The 27,935-nt window shown below is 39.5% G+C and overlaps 1 protein-coding gene, 1 non-coding gene and 1 pseudogene across 3 annotated transcripts in view; 1 reads left to right on the top strand and 2 right to left on the bottom strand.

The window, feature by feature from the left end:
- SLC16A10 (solute carrier family 16 member 10) overlaps positions 1–27,935 on the bottom strand; it is a 119,793-nt gene that overhangs the window by 71,378 nt on the left and 20,480 nt on the right. The window lies entirely within an intron of this gene.
- On the bottom strand, positions 6–136 carry LOC145723203 (small nucleolar RNA SNORA63). Its single transcript, XR_014148099.1, has one exon. It is a non-coding gene; the product is annotated as a small nucleolar RNA SNORA63 (small nucleolar RNA).
- On the top strand, positions 27,112–27,221 carry LOC115941636 (U2 spliceosomal RNA; annotated as a pseudogene).

The following is a 27,935-nucleotide window of genomic DNA, read 5'->3' as shown; positions in this document are numbered from 1 at the left end:
TAAACATGTCTGAGACCATGCATCCCTGGCTGCTAAGCACCATGGCGGACAGGGCTAGAAAGGTAACAGCTTTATTTTGAGCAGGGGGCAAAGACAAGGCAGCACTTTACAGCTACATTGTAACTAGATCCTGCATGCAATGCTACTTTTTATTAGGACTTACAGAAGTCTTTTACACTATATACACATATAACTGATAGTCATAATTAATTTTAGAAAACTGATACCAAAGTTTGTTAGAATTAATCAGGGTATAGGTCTAGTCTGCTTTTAAAAATCATATGACCCCATTATGATGAAATAATAAAACTACCCAGCAGACAGCCTAAGCTGAGAAGATACCACTGGGAATAGGAGGGTCATAATGGTGATATGGCCTGGCTCAAGATTTGACAACTCTGATCCAAACTCTTAGGAAGAGATGAAATCTGTGGGTCGGATATCAAAGAAACAGTAGATTCCCTAAGCCCAGTCAAAACACAGCCTGTCCTGATGGGGGGTTGAAGCGGTAACAAGAAACAGTCTTATGCTAAGGGGGCACCTGGGTGGCTCAGTTGGTTAAGCATCTGCCTTTGGCTCAGGTCATGATCCCTGTGTCCTGCCCACATCTGCATGGCTCCCTGCTCAGGGGGGAGCCTGCTTCTCCCTCTGCCCCTCCCTCTGCTCCCCTGCTCATGTCTTATGCTTAGAACTGGTTTTATCTGAGCTAAAAACTGACTTCAGTTACTAACTTGCCAGAACATCTAACCCTGGAAAACATAAAGACAACTATCCTTCCTTTAACAACAAGAATATCTGCAATGTGAAGGGGAAATGGAGGGTTAAAGTCATTGCCGTAAAGCAAACCACAGAACAGTCCTGACTATGAACAGGCCACTTTGCCTGGCAATGTCAGTTCTGCAAAGGAAGGTAAATATCAGGCCAGCATAAGTAGAGGAAGTAGACGAAGACAATTATTTCAAAAAACTCCCTTGTGAGAATTGGGAGAATTTGAAATTATAAAGCTTTATCTTGCTATTCAATACTTAATAGTATTAAGCAACATGTGTTGTTTTAAAAGGTAAAAAGGAGTATTAGACCTCACAGAACTGAGTAACAAAGATCATCCTAGACAGCTACAGTATCTCCAATTCCCTTCAAATGGGAAGGAAGACCTGTTTACTCCTTTCGAAGGGGTTTACCTGAGTACAAGTGATTTAGGTAGGTGTAGGATAAACTCTAAGGTAAAATTTCCAGTTAATCTCAAACCATCACCCCTTTGGTAGCCCAGAACTTGGTATACATTTCCTATAGGGTTTTGTGCTAAAGTAACATTTATCAAAGCTTACTATGTGCCAGGAACTGTGTACGTGCCTTATATACATAATTCATTTAATCCTTACAACAACCCTGATTGAAGCACTCTACTATCCTTGTATAAAAGGGGAAACTGAGGCAAAAATGGTTAAACAACTTGCCCAAGGCAAGATACAGAGTGGAGGAAGACAACCCAGACAGTCTGAAGGCCATGTTCTCAGCCACTGCACACCACCCACCAAGAACCCAGTTTTGTAAAGGGCTACAGCAAACCTTCTGGAGACACACAGAAGGACCTCCTCCTAAAACTGTCATGTACAAACAAGTCTCAGTATTCTAAGAAAGCATCAACCTACACAAGTTTGTACCTAACACATGGATTTCTGTCTTGGTGAATCAAATGCCTCTTTGCCCTGCCCTAAGTACCAACTAAACAAAGATGCTCTGATAAGAACATTCCTAGCCACAAGTAATTCTGCCAGGGAGTTATTTACTACTGAATGGCAGGAACTTATGAGAGCCGTTAAACTGCCAAGATAAACCACAAACTGCACATATGGCTGGATTGCAAGCCAGGGCTCTCACTCACATTCCTCCCTGACTGGAGTTAGGACCTAGATCATCTTTTATATGAAGAATTCATAAAGACAAGTTGACTTGATGAATGAGAAAAAAAAATACTTAAAAGGATACCAAAACCACTCATCCTTTGCTCTGTTCTACTATGTTTAGAAATCTTGATCTTTCCATAAGCATAAGAGGAAAGATTGGTCTTAGCCAAGTCAAAACTATCTCTGCCATTCTGCTTAATCTTTTTTTTTTTTAAAGATTTTATTTATGTATTTGAGAGAGAGAATGAGATAGAGAAAGAGAGCATGAGAGGGGGGAGGGTCAGGGAGAAGCAGACTCCCCGCTGAGCAGGGAGCCCGACACGGGACTCGATCCTGGGACTGCAGGATCATGACCTGAGCCGAAGGCGGTTGCTCAACCAACTGAGCCACCCAGGCACCCTCTGCTTAATCTTAAAATCAAATTTAAATACTAAACATCTACTGAAAGTATAACAGTGAAAAAGAAGACTCATGATCAAGTAAGGCCTACAGAAGTGTAGGACAAGAGGGACCCCTGCCCAGACCCCTGCAGATCACAGATGCACATGCTCATACAAATCTCATTACAGACACATGGATGCTCAGTACTGACACAGTGAGACCTGTAACTCTGAACACGTGCTCTTGTTCAGGCCTCAGAGAAGCACATCTCCGTACCTGTTGTCCTATGTCCACAAAACAAAAGGGGATCCCATCTAAATGCCATGAAGTTGCGGCTGTGCCACTGCAAAGCACTTAGATAAGAAAACAAATTAACTTATAAAGTCCTTCCTCTAAGAGAACATGATTCCAGTGAATTCTTGAACAATGAAGTTTCACTTCCAAGTAGAGCTTGGTATTCATTTTCTTGCTTTTCTTCCTGTTCCAATTCATGGTTCTGGTGGCACTCACTAATCAACATGAAATTCACAGCCATTACACATGGAGAAAAACATTTTGCACCATTAAACACTTCATATTACTCTTAAATACATACATATGTTATTGGATCTAAAACGAGTGAAACATGACAATGACTGTTTATATTGAGAATAGACCCTAAATGTTAGAACAATTTTGATTTTACAAAACTATTTAATAAGACTTATTAAATTTCAAAAATACATCAAATTCAGGGGGCGCCTGGGTGACTCAGTCAGTTAAGCATCTCACTTTAGCTCAGGTCATGATCTCGGGGTCCTAGGATTGGGCCCCGTGTTGGGATCCCCACTCAGCAGGGAGTCTGCTTGACCCTCTCCACCGCCCCTTTTCACATAAAATTTTTTTTTTTTAAAGATTTTTTATTTATTTGACAGAGAGAGACACAACGAGAGAGGGAACACAAGCAGGGGAGTGGGAGAGGGAGAAGGAGACTTCCCGCAGAGCAGGGAGCCCGATGTGGGGCTCGATCCCAGGACCCTGGGATCATGACCTGAGCCGAAGGCAGACGCTTAACGACTGAGCCACCCAGGCGCCCCTTCACATAAAATTTAAAAAAAAAAAATCAAATTCAGCTATAAATACTTTGCATTTAAAATTAAAACTGGAATATATTCTGTATTTTGCCCTTTGATTTTTCTCATGTAGCTATTTTAATGAGATCTAATTCACATACCATACAATTTGACCTTTTAAAATATACAAGTCAGTGGTGTTTAGTATATTCACAAAGTTGTGCAATCATCATTATCTAATTACAGAACATTTTTCTCACCCTAAAAAGGAATTCTGTACCCATTAGTAGTTACTCCTATTCCTCCTTCCACCCAGCTCCTGTCTAACATGAACTACCTATTCTGGACATTTTATATAGATGGAAGTACGAAATACCCTTCCATTTTGTGTCCAGCTTCTTTCATTTAGCGGTGTTTTCAAAGTTCATCCTCATAACATGTATGAGTAATTTGTTCTTTTTTGTGGCTAATATTCCATTTATGGGTATACCACATTTAGTTTATCCATTCACTCGCTGATGGATATTTGGGTTCTTTCCATTTTTTGGTTATTATGAATAAAAGCTATGCTGAATGTTTGTACACAAGGTTCTCCATTCACATAGCTTTTCAATTCTCTCGGGTATAAATTGCTGTGTCATACAGTAACTTAGAGAGGAATTGGCAAACTGTTTTCCAAAGTGGCTACACCATTTTACATTCTCACCAGTAATGTATGAAGGTTCTTTTCCACATCTTTTCCAAAATTTGTTACTAGTCATCCTTTTTTATTATAGTTAGCCTAGTAGGAATGAAATGGTACTTCACTGTGATTTCTATTTGTATGTCTTTCTAATGACTAGTGATGTTGAGCATCTTCTCATATGCTCGTTGGCCATCTTTAGATCTTTTTGGAGAAATGCCCATTCAAATCCACTGCCCATCTTTAAATGTGTTCCTTGTCTTTTTATTGTTGAGATGTAAGAGTTCTTCATATAGTCTGGACACTAGTCCTTTAAGATATATGATTTGCAAAACATTTTCTCCCATTCTGTGAGTTTTCTTTTCACCCTCTCGATAGTGCTGTTTGAAACAGAAGTTTTAATTCTGACGAAGCTCAATGTACCCATTTTTTCTTTTGTTGCTTGTGCTTCAGATGTCATATCTAAGAAACCACTGCCTAATTTGAGGTCATGAAGATATAATGCCTATGCTTTTTTCCTGAGTTTTACAATTTTAGCTCTTATATGTAGGTCTTTGATCCATTTTTAATTAAGTTTTGTATATGATGTGAGATAAGGATCCAACTTCATTCTTCCTCATGTGGCTATCCAGTTGTTCCAACATCTTTAGTTAAAAAGACTATCCTGTCGGGGCGCCTGGGTGGCTCAGTCGGTTAAGTTTCTGCCTTCGGCTCAGGTCATGATCCCAGAGTCCTGGGATCGAGCCCCGCATCGGGCTCCCTGCTCGGCGGGAAGCCTGCTTCTCCCTCTCCACTCCCCCTGCTTGTGTTCCCTCTCTCGCTGTGTCTCTCTCTGTCAAATAAATAAATAAAATCTTAAAAAAAAAAAAAAAAAAAAAGACTATTCTGTCTTGGCTTGCCTTTTTTTTTTTTTGCTTGCTTATCTTCATAATTTTTCATATTTAGGAAAAAATAACATTTTTTAAAATTTTTTTCATTTTTTTTAATAATTTCACAGACCAATTGTTATGCAGTAAACTGCACATAAAGGGCTCAATGAGAAGCTTTGGCAGGTGTATACACACCACTGCTACAATCTCTCCAGGATCCTCGCTCCCTCAGGCAACTAGGGACCTTCTACATACATTACACTTCTAATATGGTCAGAACTGGGAAGGAATCAGGAGAAAAGAACATCCAAATGACACTCTGGTAGGCCAGGCATAGGGCCAAAGGCTTTCCATACATATGTTATTTAATCCTTGCAGCAACTCTGCCAGACAGGGAGTATTGACTCCATTTCACTGGTAGGAAAACTGAGGCTTGCAAAGATTAAGTAATTCTCCAAAAGGCCACAGAGCTAGTTAGTAAGGCACTAGCTCAAGGCCAGCTTGCTGAAGATTCATTCATCAAATATACCAAATTTACTAATTTATCAACAGTGGAAGAAAGATCTAGAAATTAGAGAAACAAGCAAACCATCAAGATGAATAAGACAACCAGTCTAGGAGTTCAAAGACCAGATTCTAGTCTCAGCTCCTTGACATCACACACTTCCCTGCCTGAAATACACTCCTGCCATCCTGACTATCCCATTTATTTATTCATTCCAACTCTTACTAAGGAATGCAAAATTCTCCAGGTTTTCTATGTTAGCATATTTCTTTTCTAAGTAGGAAAAAAAGTATTTTACTTTATGATTATATAATGTGTACCATATGCTAGACACAGTCCTAAATGTTTTATAAATATTAACTCATTTAATCCTCTTTACAACCCTGTGAGGAGAGCATTATAAGGATACCCTTTTACTAAGGAAGCCAAGGCACATAGAGATCAAGTAACTTACTTGAGATTACACAGCTAGTAAGTAACCCAGCCAGGATTCAAACACAGACGGTTGGATCATGCTCTTAACTACTACACACTGCTACCTATTAAAAAACAGGTGATTCTTGTAGGAAAAAGGTACTTTATTATCCTAGTGGATTCCGTCAGAGCAGAGATGGGCAGGTAAGAGCATGGCCGATGGCTAAGTGGAACCCAAGCCTGGGGCCCAGGGAGAAAGGGGGGGTGTATGCAGAAGCAGAGGTACCAATAAACGGCAGCAGCAGAACGTGAGTGGCCCTTCTGCCTGGTGAGGGCAGATGTAACGTCTACCAAGCCACAAGGCCGCTCTACCGCACACAACAGGATGTCTGGTGCTGAGAGTACAACAGTGGTCACTCAACTAGAGCATCCAAAAACAGGCAAGGGCAACCAAAAAAAGAACAGCTCATGAAAAGATGCTTTTTTCTAGTCACTGTTTAAATGTAAACACAAAGGAAAGGGCCATATGCAGTGAACAGGTTCACTGAAGGCCGTCACATGAGTAAGTTTCCACAGTAGAGAAGAAAGGCTTTACGTGAATTTAACAGGAAGACCTGCTCCCCCGGAAATCAAACTGTGCTGACTCCACTGTGGTGGCATCACATCTAGAACGATTCCCCCTGACCTAGATGCATGCTCCAGGGCCGACATGTGCCTCCAATTTTTGTTATGACAGAAGTAGGGGGGGACATCTCAGAGAGTACACAAAGAAATGCTTCAAAGCAAACTATATATTGTGATTAGTGATATGTCGTATAATTAAATTTTCCAATTCATAACTCAACTACAGGCATCCTTAAATTGTAATGGCCTGATTAACAATAAAACCTGACTTTGGAATTCTCATTTTGGAAATCTCCCAGAGATATGCTGTGTAAGAGGACTTCAATCAGATCAAATCAAATGTGCAAAAGCCAAAAAATCATAAGAACTACTTTGCATTTTACTTATTTTATAAAGGAGAAAAGAGGAAACAAGTATGTCTATCAATTGTCTTAGGCTTCTCCGAACAGGTTTAACAGGATTTCTACTTTGTCCCATTGTCTTTCACTCAAGTTACCTCTTGTCACATCCAGAGGCACAAGAGAAAAAGGCCAATTTGGATAGGGGAGCTATCAGTAAAGATCCTGAAAATGAGATTGATTCCACCCTTTAGGGTGTTTGGAGTTTGATCTTGGAGGTCTCTGAATGCATGTGGCTGGTCTACAGTTATACAAATAAATTTGAAACTTAAAAGCCACTGTGAATTAAACTGAATTTAAATACCGAATAACAGCTTTATCACTAAAATAATATTTGTCAAGTACTCTGTGCTTCCACTCTGATAAAAGTAGATTTGTAACCAGTAAGTAACTTTTAAAGCACTGAAAAGAGCCAAACACTGGTGATTTTGACAAACCGTAAGGCATTCCCTAACCACTACAGTGTTGCTGTCATCTAAAGTCCTGTCTCAGGTAGGGGCTGTTTCTCCGCTTTCCCAACACTGAACTCAACCAGCTTGTTAGTTTCACATGGGCTCCAAATCACAGTATTTTTCCATTTCTCTCCTGGCTTTCTTGGAAGCCTGACAGACTGGATGGAAAGATGAAGACTTTCCAAGGTCCAAACACACAGCTGCTCCTTCCAAGGCTAGCTCCAAAACTGACGTGGCTGCTTGGTAGGCATTGCCCTCAATTGATCATGAATGCCTTATACCCTTTCATATTCCAATCTTCTCGTTTTCACTGGAGAGACTTACTGCCCAACTTAAAAACCCACTATAACATTAAGTGAAAAATTAATACTGTATAACTATATATAAATTATATATAAACAAGAACTGGAAGGACATGTGAAAAGATAAAAACAGTCAATTTGTTGAGGTAAAGATTTTTCTTGATTTATAAATTATTTTTTTATTATATTGTTTGTGCAATTAAAAACCACTAAAGATGGGGCGCGCCTGGGTGGCTCAGTCAGCTGAATCCAACTCTTGATTTTGGTTCAGGTCGTAATCTCAGGGTTGTGAGATCAAGCCCTCATCAGGCTCCATGCTGGGTGTGGAGCCTGCTTAAGATTCTCTCCCTCTGCCCCTTCAAACCTCCCCACCCCCCCAATTCAAGCACACACGCTCTCTCTCTCTCTCAAAAAGAAAAAACCACTAAAGAGATAATAATCACAATCTGTCACTGGTAAGCCCCCTTCTATAAGGGACAACACATCCTCTTTTGAAGAAACAGAGGTATTAGTTCTCTCTTCAATAAATAGCTTTCCTAAATGCATGTCACTTCATGTGGTATGCAGGTGAAATTCTTCAAAATAGAAAGGTTTATAGTATGGTGCTATGAAATTAACTTCCATATTTCTTAAAACAACTGGTATCATCTTCATCAAGTAGGCTACACTGTCCAGCAGAAGAGGGTCACCCCCTCTTATCAGACCACTAAATAATCAGTAAGTAACTTAAATATGTAAGAGAGTGAAGAAGAAGCAATTGAGAGTATCATGTCTACTCTAAGATTAAGTACAGCTTTGAGCCCTGAGCTTTAGTGACCTGCTCTGGGACCACATGTAGATTACTTAACCTCTCTGTGCCTCATTTTCCTCATCAGTAAAAATGTAAGGTTAGCAGCACTTACCTCGGACGGTTTAAGGATTAATAAAATAACATATGTGAAAGAGCTTGTAACTAACTCTTAGTAAGTACTCAATAAATATTAGCCACCATAATAATTACATATATTATGTTAACTGATCAATTATCATGGCTAAACTGATGGAATGAGTCAAAGAAATAAACTCTCAAGGGACGAGAACCTTGTCCTAAGAAGAAAACACAAGGGTATCGCTGCCCCTTTTGGCCTCAAAGGAGATGGAAAAACTGCTAACAGTCTCAGGCTACAGAGCCAAGGCAGCTGCATCTGAGCTGCACTGCCTGGATTCACGATGAGCCTGGGAGAAACATGGCCCAGGCTGTGCACACTCACCCATGCCACCTCAAGGAGCCACAGTTTAAACAGCATCCCTCACCTCCATGCACAACAGGATCTTACTTTATCCTTCCTTCCCCTACCTCCTAATCTCTATTTCAGATCCAGTGTTCAGAAATAGCCTTTTTACCATTCTCCCCACTCTGTCTCCACCCTCACTGCCCTTCAGACTGTTAGAGAAGCAGATTCACTGATAGATAACAAAAACCATAATGTCACTTGAGAGATGCCTGCTGTGAGAATACATGATAAACAGCATCCAGTATCAGATTAGGAGTACACCAGCAAGAACACTGTGTGGTGCTCTCTGTTATCTGCTATGTGCTAGTTTTGGGACACAGAAGACACATCTGTTCCTTTCTTTCAACACCTCCCTAGTTGCTTGCCCAAAACTGAACATTTCCCTCCCCTGCTCAAAAACCCAACACTTAAAGGAAACCCAAGCTCTTTTCCCTGGCTTACAAACCCTACCCAATGCGGCCCTCCACCCCTCCACACTGGACAGTGTCTTTCTGTTCCCTGCCTCTCAGCCTTTGCACTTCTATCTTCCTCCTCCTGGAAGGCTGTTTCCCTGGATCTACACATGGCTATGGTCACTTGGGTCTCAGACCAAATGCACCTTTCTCCAATAGGACTTCCCAACTAAGAATGCCCCTTTTTAAGCATTGTCCCATTTTACCTTCCTCAAAGTTCTTGTCACTCCACGAAATTCTTACTGACTCATTTACCATTTCTACCACTAAAACGTAAATTCTATTAGAAAAAGGACCATATGTGTCTAGTTCACTATCATGTACCTGATGCCTAGCCCAGTGACTGGCACAGAAAAGGGGCTCTCGATTTTTGTTGAGTTAAATAAATGAGTAATAACCTCTGACGATGATAATGCTACCTAATATTTACTGATTCTGAACAGTGTCTACCCATTATCTCATTTAAGCTCTCCAGCAAGCTTACAAGATACCCCATTTTACAGGTCAGAATACCAAAGCTTAGAGAGAGTAACGTGCTACAAAGTCACTCGGGTAGAGCCAGGGTTCTGGTCTCATTCATAAAAGAATATATAAAAATATAAAAACTTATATTCTTAACCATGGTACTACATTTTAAGTCATATTTCTTCATTTGTAATATGATAATAACCATGTCATCTCACTTAACAGGTTTATTGCAAGGAGTAAACATAAAAAAGGGATTAAAAAGTATAAAGTGCAGGGCGGGGGCCCCTGGGTGGCTCAGTCGTTAAGCGTCTGCCTTCGGCTCAGGTCATGGTCCCAGGGTCCTGGGATAGAGCCCCGCGTCGGGCTCCCTGCTCTGCGGGAAGTCTGCTTCTCCCTCTGACCCTGCTTGTGTTCCCTCTCTCTCGCTGTGTCTCTCAAATAAATAAATAAAATCTTAAAAAAAAAGAAAGTATAAAGTGCTATGCAATGCAGTATAGTATCCTAAAATAGTCACACACTGCTTAACATGAATCTAACTAGGTAAAAAAAACCAATAAGCAATACAACTCTTTAATCTCACACTTCATCTCTGGCCCAGCTGGTAGTATTGGCATAAATCTGACACTCTAGATATATTTCAATATAAGTCAATGCATGTTATGTCCACCGATCTTCAGCTGCAACTACACAAATATGGGAAGTATGGGAAGAAGCTGATCAAAATACTGGCATCGAAAAGAAGACATATAAATACCAAGAAAATACTCTAGGTGAAGTCAGCCTTCACACCAGCACATTGGCTCCTCATGCCTCACGTGAAAAAAAAAAACAAAGAAAAATGAGGTAACACCCAATTTGGAACACTGCTTTGAGCAGTCTTCAAAATCTTAATATCTCTTATTCTAGGACTTTAACACAATTCCCACTAAAATAGTAAGTGGTTCTCAGCTATAAATCCAAAAATAAGGCACTACTGGGGTACCTGAGTGGCTCAGTCAGTTGAGCATCCGACTCTTGATTTCAGCTCAGGTCGTGATCTCAGGATTGTGAGATTAAGGCCCTGCGAGGGGCTCTGCGCTCAGGGGGAGTCTGCTTGAGATTCTCTCTTTCCCTCCTCCTCTGCCCCTCCCCATCTCCCGTGCACGCACACTCTCTCTAAATAAAAATAAATAAATAATAAAAATAAGGCACTGATTATAATTCTTACATTTATGACAAATATTACATACATATAAACACCTACCATAAAATATACACATGCCTGTGTCTGAACAAAGTCACTACTGATTCAAGTTACTAATTGCCATGACTGTCTTAAGAATTCATAATGTAAATCAGTATACAACAGTATTCAGTATAGAGTAGTAGAAGGAACATGGAGTTTGGAGTCCAAAGATCTAGTTTTCAGGTACCTCCTATTTGATCTAGTCAATCTGAGCCTCAGTTTCCTCATCTATACAGTGAGGATAACAATAATACCACCATCGTACATGCTGGTCAAGTTAGGATTAGGGGTGTTATTTATGTAAAAATACATCAGAAAGTATAAACAGATTTTACATTTGTTATATAGCAATTGACTGCAATTCTAACAGCAAATCTACAGTATACATGTAATGTTTTCCTGATATTCAGAATAAAGAGAGTTGTAGGAAGTACTTATTTAACCATAGAAATATCTAAGAAATTACACTTTGTTATTCAAACTGTCTAAGAGGCAAAGGGATTTCAAGGACAGTTTGATGAGACATGGAGAGAGTAGCTTCTGGAGAACTCATCAAGTCATACAGATTTTTCAATATGTCTTAATCATAACATCTTACTGTAAATGTGCCCCCATTTTCCAGAAGTTTCATGGGAGGTAAGTGATAACCACTCCATGCCCATACATATTTATCAAAGCATACTACCATTTCTACAAAGATTCACCCAAACTACTCCCCTTAGCCCTGAAGATGATCTAATAAATTATCTATAATTTAATAACACTGCTTGTAATGCTGATGTGATCTTTAGTGTGGTTAGTTATCTTCGAACTAAAAATAAGTCTGCAGATTTCATGACCTATTTAGGTCTAGCTGAGGAATTTAGAAACAAAAATGAAACTCAGGGTTAAAATTAGTTTTATTAATAAAATTTAAGACACTTTAATAAAATATTTTTCTAACTGTATTTCCTCTTCCCAGTATAACAGTACTAAGGTTGAAGTCTGACAATCTTTAATTAATGTGCCACTTAGCCATCAGTACTTATGATTCAAAGTCTTACTAATTAACAGTGAGGAAAATTTCCAAATACTGTGCAATGAACTGAACTTGAACTCTGACAGTCATTAATGGATAAAATAGCAGAGGTAGGAAAAACAAACAGTTGATAAGCAGTTTATAAACATTTATTTTTCCTATAGAAGGTCTATAAAGAACATTTTCTACTTCATGTTTTCAGAGATTTTTACATCATACTAAAGCTCACACTAAAAATTATTATACTCTCTCATTCCTACTCAATAACCTAAGCCAGAATAAAATTTTAGGGATTCAGTGAAAGAAAAGCTCTCTGTTGGGGGAAAATTTAAAATTAATTTTTTTCAAACTAGAAGTACACAAGTCCATTTCTCAGCCATCGACCAACCCCAAATAATTAGGTTCAGAACAAACAGATGAAAGGCCCCAACTTAAAGAGTTGAAAGCATAGGGTCATTTGTATTTCTATGGCCAATCCCATCACTCAAGGTTTACTTACCTTGTGACAACTAAAAAGCCCACTGCTAATCAAGAACCCCTCCATCTTAGGTCTTAGAATGAAATTATCTTGGATTTAGGGCAATTTTCTCTTCGGAAGGTCTTGGTTTGCTCTTCAGGCAGCATCTCAGCATGCCCTGGAGTAGAGTACTGGAGCCCGTGGCCCTTGCCCACCTCTGACTGTCCTACTTTCCTGCTTCTCCTGATCCAGTCCTGACCCCAACTCTGGGACTTCTTGGAGATTTGAAAGGGGAAAAGGAGGAGAGGGTGGGATTTCAGCCAGTGTCTCCCTAATGGTGACATAACACGAACTCTACTGCTCTTGTACTGATGAATGTCAGTGCCTCCTTCAGAAGGGCTTTTAGGTGAGAAAAGACCCCCACCCCCTGAGCTGAGGTCACAGAAGTTAGTATGAAGGAGGACAAAGACTCAAATCCAGCACCCTTGGGAAACTATCTCTGATGAGGGGCTCCAATTCAGACTACTATATGCTCCTTAGACCTACACTGGAATATTCAGGAATTTTACCAGTTATTAGTCTATTGTAACACAACAGAATCAGACAAAGATTACCTCCTGGTTCTAGGGCTCAAAGTGTGAAACAAATACCTGAGAGAGCAGTGCACCTCAGCCAGCAGGTCTCCCTGATTTCAGTCACTAAATTAGACCCTGAGGAAGGAGGCTAGTATCAGACACAGATCCTTCTCCAGAGGGAGCCACAGTCTCAGAGCTACACTAACACATACCTGAGCATGGACATGAATTACACAAGTAAATAAATAATTGATCCAGTAAGCAATGAGACGCTGAAAGAGAAAGGATTCTTTTACACTGTAGTAATCTAAAGAGACTTCCTTGCAAGCATCAAAACATCCTCGGCTGTGGCCCTTACACCGGGATTGTCAGGCACAGTTGCTTGTGACAGAATTATATTTGATAGGGAAGATAAGAGTAGGTAGGATGAAGAAATAAAACTCCAAAAGCAAAGTTACTATGGAACCAGGCAGAGCAGCCTGACAGGATGATGACAAGTGGGAGGTATGGGCTAAAGTCCAAAGAAGCACCTGATGATAAAAACATACATGGGGAGTAATAAGACCCAAATCACACCAGGCTCCAAGATCATGCTGATCTTCTCAAAAGGAAAGTTAATATGCAACATGTGAGTGAAAAGCAAGTATAAAAATATTATACCATGAACAGGTGAGGCAATGTTTATTTTCCAAATCAGTAATGATGAACTGGCAATAAATAAAATACCAGCAGCAGTATCTAGTGATTACTCAGCACCGCTCTCCCAGATGGGTGACAGCTGGCAAATGAGGGTGAACTCCAGCCATGCAGAACGGCTTAAAACAGAACCCACCAGTTCTCTCTGGGGAAGCAGGAGCTATGCAGAGTGTGATAAGAACTTGATAAAAACTGGGTAACAAGAGCCCTTACCTAAACCAGGTGCTAAGTCTGCAGGGAAAAGCTGCACCTAAAGGATCTCAATCGTGCCCTGGACACTTTAAAGAGCATAGTGAGATAAAAGGCCAGAGTTCCACCCCAGCTAGCCCACTGTGGAGGAAGGAGTTCTCAGATTAGACTAAAGCCCAAGGACAGAGTCAGGTCCAAGTTCAGTACACACAAGAACAAGACACAGGGGCGCCTGGGTGGCTCAGTTGGTTAAGCGACTGCCTTCGGCTCAGGTCATGATCCCGGAGTCCCGGGATCGAGTCCCACATCGGGCTCCCTGCTCGGCGGGGAGTCTGCTTCTCCCTCTAACCCTATCCCCTCTTGTGCTCTCTCACTCTCTCTCTCTCAAATAAATAAAAAAATCTTAAAAAAAAAAAAAAAAAAAGAACAAGACACAGGATGCTGTCAACGAGGGGAATGAATGAATGCAGGGCCATATCTTCAAGGCCAGGGAACTCACAGGCAAAAATAAGGGCAAGCCAGAGTCAAAAAATCCATGGGCTCCCAAAGTCAGAAACTAGGAAGCTGACAAGCATAGGGACAGGAAAGGAACTCAGTTTGGAGCAGAAGTCATTCCTGGCATTACATGTTCACATAAAAATCACATGCTTAGGGGCTCCTGGGTGGCTCAGTCGTTAAGCGTCTGCCTTCGGCTCAGGTCATGATCCCGGGGTCCTGGGATCAAGCCCCGCATCGGGCTCTCTGCTCGGCGGGAGGCCTGCTTCTCCTTCTCCCACTCCCCCTGTTTGTGTCCCTCTCTTGCTGTCTGTCAACTAAAAAAATAAAAAATCTTAAAAAAAAAATCACATGCTCAATAAAGATGTGTTCTGTCAGAATATACTGTATATAGTAAAAATATAGTAAGCTGAGTTAGAGATTACTCTTCCGACCAAAAAGCCTCACAGGTCCAGGTTATCACACATCAGATTTCATGTAGGTTTGTATAACCCAACTTGAAGAGAGCTTATCTTTCTATTTGAAACATATTAAGAGAAGCCACTGATACTGTACAGTCACAGTAGAGAAAAATTAAAATGTGTAATTAGCATGAATTTTACCATTATCTTTATGCTATGCAATGTTATCTTTAAATGCAAATATAAGAACATTAAACTCATATGCAGAATCACTGAAATTACACAATTTATATTTCATAGCTTGTTCCCAGAGGGTACCCCAAGCCAACCAGAAGAGACAAATTCAAGCTAGACTCAAGAAGGTTGGAAGGAGGAGGAGAGGGTGCCCCAGGCACATAGCCGACCCAATGGAGCACTCCTGTGGGCCCAAGAATACTCATGGGAAAAGTTCAGACCTTTAAGGGGCTGGGGAGGGGGGCTTCAAGCATATGCTCAGGTCTGATGGCTCCTGGGTTTTCCCTTCAAACCACCTACCAGACTGAGGGCAAATAAAGCCAGGCATTTCCCCTGCCCATTGGCCAGCCACCAGAATCCATGGCAAGGGTTGCCCACAGGTTTTTAAACCTCCACACCTGGACATACTAGATACCTAGATTGGGGGTAAGCTAGGGACCAGCCAACCAAATGTGCCACTGTGCTGCCAGCCTGGGGCAGGGTTGGCTCTCACCACTCCCCCAACACTCCAAGATGTGGGTCCCTGTGCCCAGGCCCCAGCAGAAACTAGAGGGTCATAGTAGAACATGGGCTGCCTCCTCCCTAACATGACCCAGTTACCACCCCAGGTGTGAAGGGTGGCAGCAGACAGGGGGCAGTGGCTGAGAAGGGGAAGCAGAACAGGGCCAAGAGAGATAGAAAGGCAGACCTGTACATGAGCCAAGGCCCCCAGCACAGGCTCCATTGCCCCATCAGACTTCATTTACAAAACAAGATCAAATATAAAATGAAGAATTTCAGGGGCGCCTGGGTGGCTCAGTCGTTAAGCGTCTGCCTTCGGCTCAGGTCACGATCCCGGGGCCCTGGGATCGAGCCCCGCATCAGGCTTCCTGCTCGGCGGGAAGCCTGCTTCTCCCTCTCCCACTCCCCCTGCTTGTGTTCCCTCTCTTGCTGTGCCTCTCTCTGTCAAATAAAAAAATAAAATCTTAAAATAAATAAATAAATAAATAAAAATAAAATGAAGAATTTCAGGATGCTGATCGCAAAGCGTTAAACCAAACATGGGATCCCCAGAGCACCGGGTGCTGCATGACTGTGTAGGCTGCATGCCGGGAACCTGGGCTTGCCCGGTTCTCTACTACAACATGAAAATCAAAGGTAAAGGAGGTTAGTCTCTAGCATTCTACAAAGCTTCTAGAAATTACACTTTAAGTGGAAGTAGAAGAGTAACAGAATTTTTCTAAAAACTATGTCCTTGCAAACACAACAAAATCTTGATAATGCTGGTGCCAAAGAACTAAACTAATCTAGGCCTGTGGGGTAACCATGCTCTCTCCAATCCTCCAACACTGGGTGGGAAGCATGTGTGCTGTATTTTACATGTTGTTCCGACCCATAGCTCATTTAAACTGGAGTTTTAAGAAGCTGATTGTACCCTATGTGTCTCACTGTGAGGCACTGTGGATCGGTGATTGTTAAAAGCAAGTTTGGGATCAATTTAGGGTTAATTGTCTAGGTCTGGCATTTAAAGGGAGTGCTCACTCTGGCTAAAGCCTCATAGGCCTTTTCTTCTTCAAAATTGTTCTCAGGACCTTGACTGGGAATACAGAGGCTTAAAGTAAATATATAGTAATGCCTCTATCTGATGGGCCTTATCTGTTTAATGGAGAATTACCAAGTACACTCATGGAAGCAGAATTTTAGAGTTATACTGTCCAGTACAGTAGCCACCAGCCACATGTGGTAATTGGGCACTTGAAATGTAGTTAGTCAGAATTGAGTAAGTGTAAAATATACACTGGATTTCAAAGACTTAGTACAAAACAAAACAAAAAAAAAAGATCTCAATATTTTTATATTAAGGTTGAAATATTTCAGATACATTGGATTAAATAAAATATATTAGGGGTGCCTGGGTGGCTCAGTCGTTAAGTGTCTGCCTTCGGCTCCGGTCATGATCCCAGGGTCCTGGGATCAAGCCCCGCATCGGGCTCTCTGCTCAGCGGGGAGCCTGCTTCTCCCTCTCCCTCTGCTGCTCTCCCTGGCTCATGCTCTTTCTCTTTCAAATAAATAAATATATTTTTTAAAAAGGCTGTTTATGGTTGCTTTAAAAAGGAAATATTAAATGAACAAAGGAATAAATTTTAAAAAACTGGTAGGGGCGCCTGGGTGGCTCAGTCATTAAGCGTCTGCCTTCAGCTCAGGTCATGATCCTGGGGTCCTGGGATCAGGCCCCACATCGGGTTCCCTTCTCGGTGGGGGGCCTGCTTCTCCCTCTTCCATGTCCCCCTCCCCAGTCTGTGTTCCTTCCCTCGCTTTGTCTCTCTCTGTCAAATAAATAAAATCTTTTAAAAAAAATTTTTTTTTAATTTTTTAAACTGAAGCTGGTTGTATTGTATATTCCAAAATCACTTGGCAATAAACATTCCAAATACACTCTGAATTATGAATAAAAAAATAAATGAACAGAAATATTTTGCAGAACACTTTATATTTTTTCATTAGGAAAATAAAATTCCTAACTGGCCTCATATCCACACACATTTTAAGAAGTATTCCCCACAAAATATGCTTTATTTCAGAGTAGTTCAGTTTACACCAGAAGTTCTAAAGAGTAAAAATAACCCTGACACCTTAAGATACTGCCAATTCTTAAAAAAATAAAACAAACAAAAAAACACATTAACTACTCTGCAGTGACTGAGACAACCCTAATCTCTTGTTCAGATACTAAAAATCAGCACTATAACATGATGTGCATCCTCTTTGTCAAAAGGCTGTCAAATAATCTATACTACTGTTGGTGCCCCGCATAAGTTAAAGTTACTGAAACCAATGCCTAAAGTGAGTGGTCCACGGATGGGTGCCAGTCTATAAACTAATTACCAGTTCACAAGATAACTAAAGAAACAGAGTGTTTAGAAAGGTTTATAGTGGGTGCCTGTGTGGCTCAGTTGGTTAAGCGTCTGCCTTCGGCTCAGGTCATGATCCCAGGGTCCTGGGATTGAGCCCCTCATCGGGCTCCCTGCTCAGTGGGAAGCCTGCTTCTCCCTCTGCCTGCCTCTCATTCTTTCTCTCAATCTCTCCTCGACAAAGAAAATTTAAAAAAAAGAAAAGTTTATAGCAATTTGAAAGGGTAATTTTATGTCTAATAAATCTAATATAAAATACAAATCCAAAATCATGTTTGCTTTTGTTTTTCTCTTTAAGTAATTCTAGACTAGAGATATGCACACAATAACAGATTCCAATTGACATTTTACTTTCCTTCCATTTCAGGTGTGAACTTTATATTGTGTAGAAACTATAGAAAAACACTTCAAAAGAACAAAGGCTGCCAGAATTACCTGACTCTCTACTAGTCCATAAACAAGTTCAATTTCTAAAACAGTGACATGTAGGAAAACGGACATGGGTCAACTTCCACCTCTCTTCCACCACCCATTTTTGGGTGCTTATGTTTATTTTTAAACACTACTGATGAGCATTTTTCACACCAGGCATATGCCTGTGATTTATAAGTAGACCCAGAGGAAAATGTCTTGATTATTTATCTAAGAATCTGAAAAAGTGTTACACACAGAAAAAGGAGAAATGGAAAAAATGCTTCATGACCCAAACTAAGGATGTTGGAAGAACAACGTCAGCGTGTTTGTCTGAATACCAATATGATTCTGCAATGTGAAGACATGTGCAAATCAGCTTTTATGGAAATAGATGCAGGTGTTACAGTCATGACATTTTTCATATTTCTAAGTATTCTAATTAATATTCTATGATGGATGTCCCCATTAATACTACTTAATGGTTTAAACCAACTTCGTATTTAAAAACTGCACCTCAGCCTGGGTGGCTCAGTCGGTTAAGCATCTGCCTTCCACTCAGGTCATGATCCCAGAGTCCTAGGATCGTGCCTGGCATGGGGCTCCCTGCTCAGCGGGGAAGAGAGAGTGCCCTCTCTCTTCCTCTGCCCCTCCCCCCGCTCGTGCTTGTGCTCTCTCTCAAATAAATAAAAATCTTAAAAAATAAGTAAATAAAAACTGCACCTAACCGGCTTTAAAAAATTCCTTTATCATAAAATTATGCATTTGGATACATAAAATATTGAAGGAAACATCCAAAATGATAAAAGTAAAGACCAGAAATCCTGCCAGTACCACAGGCTCCAAACCAGTAAGGTTACAGTGCTCCTCTGCAATGTTATTTAGTTTCCAAAATTCCAAGTCCTAGGTAGGGCCCGGATATGATCAAGGTCCAAGCAACATTAAATACATTCATCATAACTGGTTTTTGTGTGGTTTTTTTGTTTGTTTGTTTTGTGGTTTTTTGAGAGCCGGAGTGAAGAGCCATGGAGCCATGAGGTAGTAATAATTATTTAAGTCCAAAATAAATATGTCCCATTTTATTTGGTTTACTCACCCCTTATACTGAGAGGTGAAAGCCTGCCTCTTCCCTTCTTACTGCTCTACTGATATCCTAAGCACAATTGTGGATTTGATTTTGAAATCTAAATACAAAATATTCACAGTTCATCCCACCAGTACATGCTTTCAAAATGCCCCAAATAGAAACAAAGAGCAACAACAAATGCCATAAGCAAAAACAAAAAACAAATGACAAACTGGCAAAAGTACTTGCAACTCATATCACTGAAAAATGGCTGAGATTCTCAATAAATTAGGAATTCCGACTAATCTATAAAAGCCAACATCCTAGTAGAAAAATAAAAGATATGACAGTTCACAAAAAGGAAATACAAATAAGTGACACTTTATGCACATGAGAAAATCCTCAACCATAATAAGAGAAATGCAAGGTATAATGAAATACCATTCCTTCCCTAACAGATTGTCAAAAAGTGTTAACATAATAGTGTTGACGTAGAGGGTACATTGCATTCTCACGTACTACCCTAGGGAATGTAAAGTGGCAATATAGAGATAATATGGTAATTTTTATTAAAATCAGAAGTATAGACCAGGGTGCCTGGGTGACTCAGCCCGTTAAGCATCTGTCTTCAGCTTAAGTCATGATCTGTAGGTCCTGGGATTGAGCCCTGCATTGGGCTTCCTGCTCAGCAGGGAGTCTGCTTCTCTCTCTCTCTCTCTTCTCTCTTCTCTCTCTCTCTCCCCCCCCGCGCCCTTCCCCACTGGTCATTCTCTTTCTCTCTCAAATAAATAAATAAAATCTTAAAAAGAAAAAAGAAAAAGAAGTATAGACCAAAAAGGACATTATTGGGTCAAATGACAAAATTGTAATGTGGGTTATATATGTTAAAAAAGGGTATTGTATCCATGCTCAATTTACAAAGTTGATAACTTATTAGAGTTATATATAATTTACTATAGTTATATATTATATAATATATAGTTATATATATATTATATAGTATTGAGGAAATACACACTTAAGCATTTAGAAGGAAAAGGCCGCAATATATTCAACCTATTTTTTTTTCCAACTTATTCTTAAACGGTTTGGAAAAAAATTTTTTTTCACATATATGTGGATGTATATATGTACACACACATAAACACACACACATCAGAAAGAGTGTACAAGGGGCACCTGGGTGGCTCAGTCGTTAAGCGTCTGCCTTCGGCTCAGGTCGTGATCCCGGGGTCCTGGGATCGAGCCCCGCATTGGGCTCCCTGCTCAGCGGGAAGCCTGCTTCTCCCTCTCCCACTCCCTCTGCTTGTGTTCCCTCTCTTGCTGTGCCTCTCTGTCAAATAAATAAAATCTTGAAAAAAAAATTGTGTTCCCTCTCTTGCTGTGCCTCTCTGTCAAATAAATAAAATCTTGAAAAAAAAAAAAAGTGTACAAGTATGCACAAACGCTAACACAAATGGAATAAAAATGTTAGGAGGTGATACAGGGTTTACAGGTATTTTTATACTATTCTTATTCTCGAAACCTTATCACTAAATAGTTTTTAAAAGTGAAAAAAAAATGTACATATACTTCGACCCAGAATTTTCACTTTAAGAATATATCTACAAATGTACCAGTATGTTAATAATTTATATGTACAAAAAATATTTATTATAACATTGTAAAAGCAAAAGATTGGAAACCACTTATGGTCCATCGATGGGAACCAGTTAATTATGGGACATCCACACAATGGAACATCCGCAGAGCTGCACTATAGCAGTAGCTACTGAGCACTTAAACCGAATATTCATTTCAGTTCCCAGAAAATTTTAAGTATGCTTGGAACAAATTATGTATTCCATTTTTCCCAACTGAACATTTTAAGAAATCTAAATACAAGATCATTCTCAAGCATTCAAACTGGAATGTCTATAAGTGCAAAACACAAAGAATTTCAAAGATTTAATATGAAAAAAAGTGCAAAATATCTCACTAATTTTTTTACTTTGATTACATCTTGAAATAGCATTGAGAGATTTTCAAATACAGTATTAATTTTACCTGTTTGTCTACTCTTTAAAATACAGCTACTAGAAGACCTCTACTTACATATATGGCTTGAGTTCTATTTCCCTTGGCAAGGCTGCTATAGAGCAGCGGTAAACAAACCATTGCCTACAGACCAAATCCCGCCTGCCGTCTGTTTTTATGCAGCCCAAAAGCTAAAAATGGTTTTTACATATTCAAATGGTTGGGGGGGGAAAAAAATCAAAAGAATATAACAAGTTATTATGTAAAATTCAAATGTCAGTGTCCGATAAAGTTTTACCGAAACAGTCATACCCATTCATTCACATGTCGTATACGGCTGCTTTTCTGCTAGAACAGCACAGCTGAGTAGGTGCGAAAGAGATCGTTTGGCCTACACTAAAATATTTACCGTGCGGCCCTTTATAAAGACCACCTGCCCACTCTTGCTACAGAAGATGAAAAATAAGGCATTTCTATATGATCTGATTGGGCCCACCTCTAAAATATATAATTTAGTTAAAAAGCAACACTGAATATTTATTACTTTTACCCTGCTTACTTCCAAATGGGATCTGAGGGGAGCTATTTTTGTGTCAATAATACTAAAATATTAAGTTCAATCCTCTTATCAGAACTCCTGGGCTGGTTTAGGCCAGATGATAAGGTCTGTTCAGAGATGTGGCACATGGTTACCAAGGACAGATAACCCACTCAGTCCCCTCACCTGGCTTCACAGAAGCTTCCCTCAGTCCCCATACATGGCTTCAGAGTTACGGCACAGTCCAACCTGTCTTCAGCCTGACACCCTCCAATAACTACACTTTGATCCCTTTCCTATTCTGATGATTCTCTTTCCTTGGCTTTGTCTTCCTGGGGCCCCGCAGTAATCTTCTGAATGGGGATGAGGGCATTCCTTTAGTCAGATCTGAACAAGCTTCTCTATTTGCGTAGGGCACGGAAGGAGAGGAAAATTAGGTGCCAATACCAAGTCTCAACTGCGTTGAGACTTCCACAGTTTCCTTCCTAGTGGTGTCTTGTCTGTAAACAACACCGAAGGTAATTCATCTATGGATGCCAGATAGGATCAAATGAATGAGTTAAAAAAAAAGGTTTAAAGCTACCATAACTTTCATGAAATTTATTGACCAGGTTGTTTTCGTCTTTTACCATTTGCATTGCAGTTTTTTCCATTATAATTACATTTCCTAAAATTAGAGTAGCTTGCCAACAAAAAGCCCTGTAAAGCCAATGGTCTTAATAAAGTTTGTATGTAAATTTTTTAACTTAAGGTAGCAATATGCATTTACTACTTACACTTCAATTATGTTGCATACTTTTTCATGTTTATTATATTTCTTCTTTGGTGAATTATCCGTGTCTTTTACCTATTTTTGTTTTGGGGTGCTAGTTTTTGTAAAAACTATTAACTTAAGACGATAATGAAATCAAGTCCAATGTTCTGTCCCTTCTGGAAAAGTAGCCTCTAAAATGTCAATAATTTGGCTCTGCTCTCCCTTTCCCTTCTCCTCTCCTTGCAGTACAACAGAAAGGGCATTAGATTTGAAATCCTCAGACACAGGTTCATTGCTGCCTCTCTGGTACTTATGATACTTACCTATAAAGTGAAGAAGCTGAATTAACTGGTTATAGCAAGGCCCTGAAGGTCTAAAACTTTTTCAGTCTATTAGTCTTTTCTATTCTCTCTTCAGTCATCACCAGCCCCAGTCTACCTAGGATGGCAAGATGATTTAACTGTGAGTTAATTATGGGACTTTCTTTTTTTGGTATGTAAAAATCAAAAATAAGAAGTACAGAGAAAAGAAATGGTTGTCACTCCAAAAGCTTCAGTTTCTATATAAATGATAAAATTAGTTAAAATTCTACCATCTCGGGGCACCTGGGTGGCTCAGTCAGTTGGATGTCTGCCTTCGGCTCAGGTCATGGTCCCAGGGTCCTGGGATGGAGCCCCACGTCTGGCTCCCTGCTCAGCAGGAAGCCTGCTTCTCCCTCTCCCTCTGCCCCTGCTTGTGTTCCCTCTCTCGCTGTGTCTCTCTCTGTCAAATAAATAAAGAAAATATTCAAAAAAAAAAAAAAAAAGAGAGATTCTACCATCTCAGGAACTTGTTAAGATTCTACCATCTCGGGGCGCCTGGGTGGCTCAGCTGGTTAAGCGACTGCCTTCGGCTCAGGTCATGATCCTGGAGTCCCTGGATCGAGTCCCGCATCAGGCTCCCTGCTCGGCAGGGAGTCTGCTTCTCCCTCTGACCCTCCCCCGTCTCATGTACTTGCTCTCTCTCATTCTCTCTCTCAAATAAATAAAATCTTTAAAAAAAAAAAAAGATTCTACCATCTCAGGGTCAGACTGTGGCTCTTGTGAGGATGTTAATGGCATTATTGAAAACAAATAGCTTCAAAGCAAATAACCAAATATTGACTAAAGCAGACACAGTCCAAAAATATGGTTCATTTGGTAGAGCAAAAGAATAAGCCAGTCACATTGGCTTTGATCCTCCCACTTCTTTTTACCAATCCTCTTCAATACTCTGATTTCCACACAATTGTACTAGGCCAACTTACTTTGAAAAGACAAAATTAAATAATCAATATGTGCAGTGCAAACGCAAACCTGGTTTAAAATGTTTTAGTTTTATCTTCAAAAGGGCCACTACTTTTAGTTTTCTAGTATCCTCCAACCTACCATCTGCCATTTTCTTAAAGAGAAATTCATATTTTTCTTTAAAGGATCTGGCTCCCCCCGCCCAAAATAAGTACGATTTTATTTAAACAAATGATGAGGGGAGAAATCCACTCAAAATTCTACCATTTTAATACAACTATTTTTTTTTTGTTTTTGATTTTCCATATTCCCTTCATCTTTGTTCATGTTCACATACATTTCTAGAGTCATAGCATGGTACACCTGCTCGTTTCACCAAACATTTCCTATGTTGTTACATAGCAATCATTATCACTTACAGTTGTAATATAATCCATAAAGCAGACTGTCATCATTTATTAAGCCATTTCTGTATTTAGGGACATTTAAATTGACTCTGAAGTTTCCCTTTTTTACAGTAATAGTATAGTGAAGATCTTCATGCATTGAACTTTTTCTTTCTTATGAGTCATTAAGCAAGATCCTAGGGAATGAGATTTCGGGTCAAATGGTATGACTATATTTGGCACTTTTTTTTACAGATCTTGCCAAATTTTATTTTAATCAACAGTAAGGACTATTAAACACCTAAGTGTGATACTAATATTATGGAATATGAAAAATACTCCCTTTTTAATGGATGTAGGAGGTTAAGGACCCCTAAAGGTAATGTGATCAAACAATATCCCTTTCAGCCCCTAGATTCCTCACTGCTTTGGGCATAATAAGCAAACATCCTACTGCAGTCCTTTCATCTGGTGGTAGCAGGGTAAAACACTTTTTAGGTTTCAGTAAAAGGATTTAAAAAAAAAAGAGTTCATAAGCTTCATGACCCTATTTTATCTTATTTAACTTTTTTTCTTTTTTTAAAAGATTTTATTTATTTATTTATTTGAGAGAGAGAGAAAAAAAACAGCATGAGACGGGAGAGGGTCCCCAGCCTTCCCACAACAGCAACAACAACAAAACCTGCTATGGTATGACAGACATAGGAAAAAGCCTGAAAGAACACAAAATCAAATACTGCTAGAAGATAAAATAGGACCCACTATATATAGACTTTTGCAACTTGCTTTTTATGTAGCTTTTAAATATATAATTTTCATTACAAAATACAGCATACAGAAAAGTATAGGAATTCACCAACCAGGTTTGTCTAATCATATTTTTTTGTAATATTTGCTTTAGATTTTTAAAAATAAATTCTAGGGTTGAAGCCCCTTGTGTGGCCCTGTCCTCTACATCCTTCCTTCATAGAGCTGAACTACATCCTGAATGGGCTATATATCATTTCTATGTATGGTTATTTTTTTTTTAAGATTTTATTTACTTATTTGAGAGCAAGAGAGAGCGGGGGGGGGGGAGGGCAGAAGGAGATGGAGAAGCAGGCTCCCCACTGAGTAGGGAGCCTGATGTGGGGCTTGACCCCAGGACCCCGGGATCCTGACCTGAGCTGAAGGCAGACGCTTAACCGGCAAAGCCACGCAGGTGCCCCTCTATGCATATTTTTATATTTTTATTACATAAGTCCATTTCAATAAAATATATCTACCGGGCGCCTGGGTCCTGCTTTTCCCTCTCCCTCTACTATTCCCCCGGCTTGTGCTCTCTTGCGCTCTCTCGCTGTCAAATAAATAAAATCTTTAAAAAAATAAAATAAAATAAATCTACCTTATTTCTTCAATTCTAAGATTCATTTTTTCATATTAAAACATCTATAAAATTAGGATGTATCTTACAATAAATTCAGTGTATATACAATAGTGGTGCATCTTAGCATCAATAGCGTTTTAGATTCTATGAAATGTATTGTTTTACACGTTTTTAAATGAAATGTAGATGTATCATATTAAACATTCTACTTCATATTTTCACTCAGTACTATATTCTTGAGATTTACCAATGTTATTACATGAATGCAACATCTTTAAATGTCTTAATTCACCATTACACCGCAGGATTAGAAGTCAGTGAGGTAAGGAGGAAGTGCTTGCTAGTGGAAATGGTAACCTGTATGTTTATTTTTTTTAAATGTGCCTGCTTGACTAAAATAAAGAAAAGGAGTAACAGACAAGACAGAAATAAGAAAAAAAGGAAGTAAAGAAAACCAACAGAAGAAGCTGCTTGCTTGATTTCTGAGTAACTGGCAATACCAGACATCAGAATAACGAAACATGATGAGTCAGGAATAAAAATGATGACAGGAAAATTTCTTTCCTAGATATTTGTGCTGCTGTCACCCCAGAGCCCAGCCCAAGACACAACCTGCTCATGTCAGCCTAGGAGGCACTAAGACCCCCAGATCCCACCTTCACAAAGCCCACTCCTCTCACGCCCACAAAGTGGGCAGAGCGCAAGCATCAGGATAGGGCAGGCCTCAGTGATGAGGCGACAGAGCAGCATTTACACAACCAAGACTGGAGCCTCAGGCTTTGTTTCCTCTGATTCTGCTCCTCCCTGCCTCTCCCCTCCCCTCAAGCCTCCTCTCCCCTCACTGCCTGCTCTTACTACTTTAGTGGAGGAAGTCCATTTCAAAGATCTATGTCGTTTGTCTGTCTGCTCTCCTACGCACATGCATATCCACACAAACACACACAACACTGAAAAGCCTTAGTAATCACTCAGGATTAGATTTTGCTGATGGTACATAAGAAAATTTCCATTACTGTTCCTAAAACCAAACTCCAGTTTCAGCTTACTGAGAGTGAAAAAGGGTAAGAAAATAATAGAACTAGAGCTCCTAATAGCTTTTCTTTATTCCTTCCATATGATCCAAAAATACCTTACTGGAGGCAGAGTTTTTTTTTAAAAAGACCTCAGTGGGTTTTTCTACACACAAACACAGAGCCCTTACCTTTCAGAATCAAAGGACATACTGTGATTATTCTTATAGGGATGTTATTTTATTGCTAATTAATTCTTATATGTGTACTTTGCCCCATTACATCCATTTAAACATAAGCCAGTTGGGGAAAAAAATTATATTTATCTAATACCAGTTATCGCTTCTCGGCCTTTTGGCTAAGATCAAGTGTAGTATCTAATACCAGTTAACAGAGAAATCCCCATATTTGTGCATATTTCTTAAATAAAAAGTATTACTGAATCTATTAATAAATGTAACTATAAAAAATATAATTCCTAGTTTATTAATACATTAACTATATATTTTTATCTTTAGTAAGAGTAATATTTTAAACTCTAGTGTTTTTTATTTCATACAGGGTAATAGTACCAAACAGCCCCAAACAATTTTATAAGTTTTCTTTCTCCAAAACATTACCATAAGCCATAAAATCCACTTGCATTCCGCTGTTTTGGAGTATTCTGCAACTAAAGTTCCTGTTATCTGCTGATATATTTGAAGTGTGTGTGAACATAAATTATTGGAACATTTTTTCAACTCTCAAATTTGATTAACTCACTTTCTTCCAGGTTATCCTAATTAACCTACAGCCTTCAAGCTTTGGGATTATTGCTGCCAATTCTGTACAACCATTTGTTTAATGCACAATCTTCTCTAATACCTTCAAGGTGAAATTGCAAATATAAACCCTTTTTGATTTCTACTAATTAACTAGACATTGGAATGTGGCATGCCCCATAATCTGTATTAATGTGTGAATACAAGTTTTGCCTACTTTATATGAAGCATTCAGAAAGAACTTATTAAACTGAAATAAATTCTTTCAGTAAAGGATTTTCATGTGTTCAAAAACTCCACTGAATGCCTACTATGTGCCAAGCACTAGGCCAGGCAGTACAGATAAAACTGTAAAGACGACACACATAGATAGCCTCTGCACTCACGGACCTTACAAGCCT

Source organism: Leptonychotes weddellii, chromosome 8 (assembly GCF_054177405.1).
Source record: "Leptonychotes weddellii isolate Sample4059 chromosome 8, ASM5417740v2, whole genome shotgun sequence".
NCBI classification, from domain to species: Eukaryota; Metazoa; Chordata; class Mammalia; order Carnivora; family Phocidae; genus Leptonychotes; species Leptonychotes weddellii.
The sequence above is the reverse complement of the archived record's forward strand: the minus strand, read 5'-3'. Positions and strand labels throughout refer to the sequence as shown.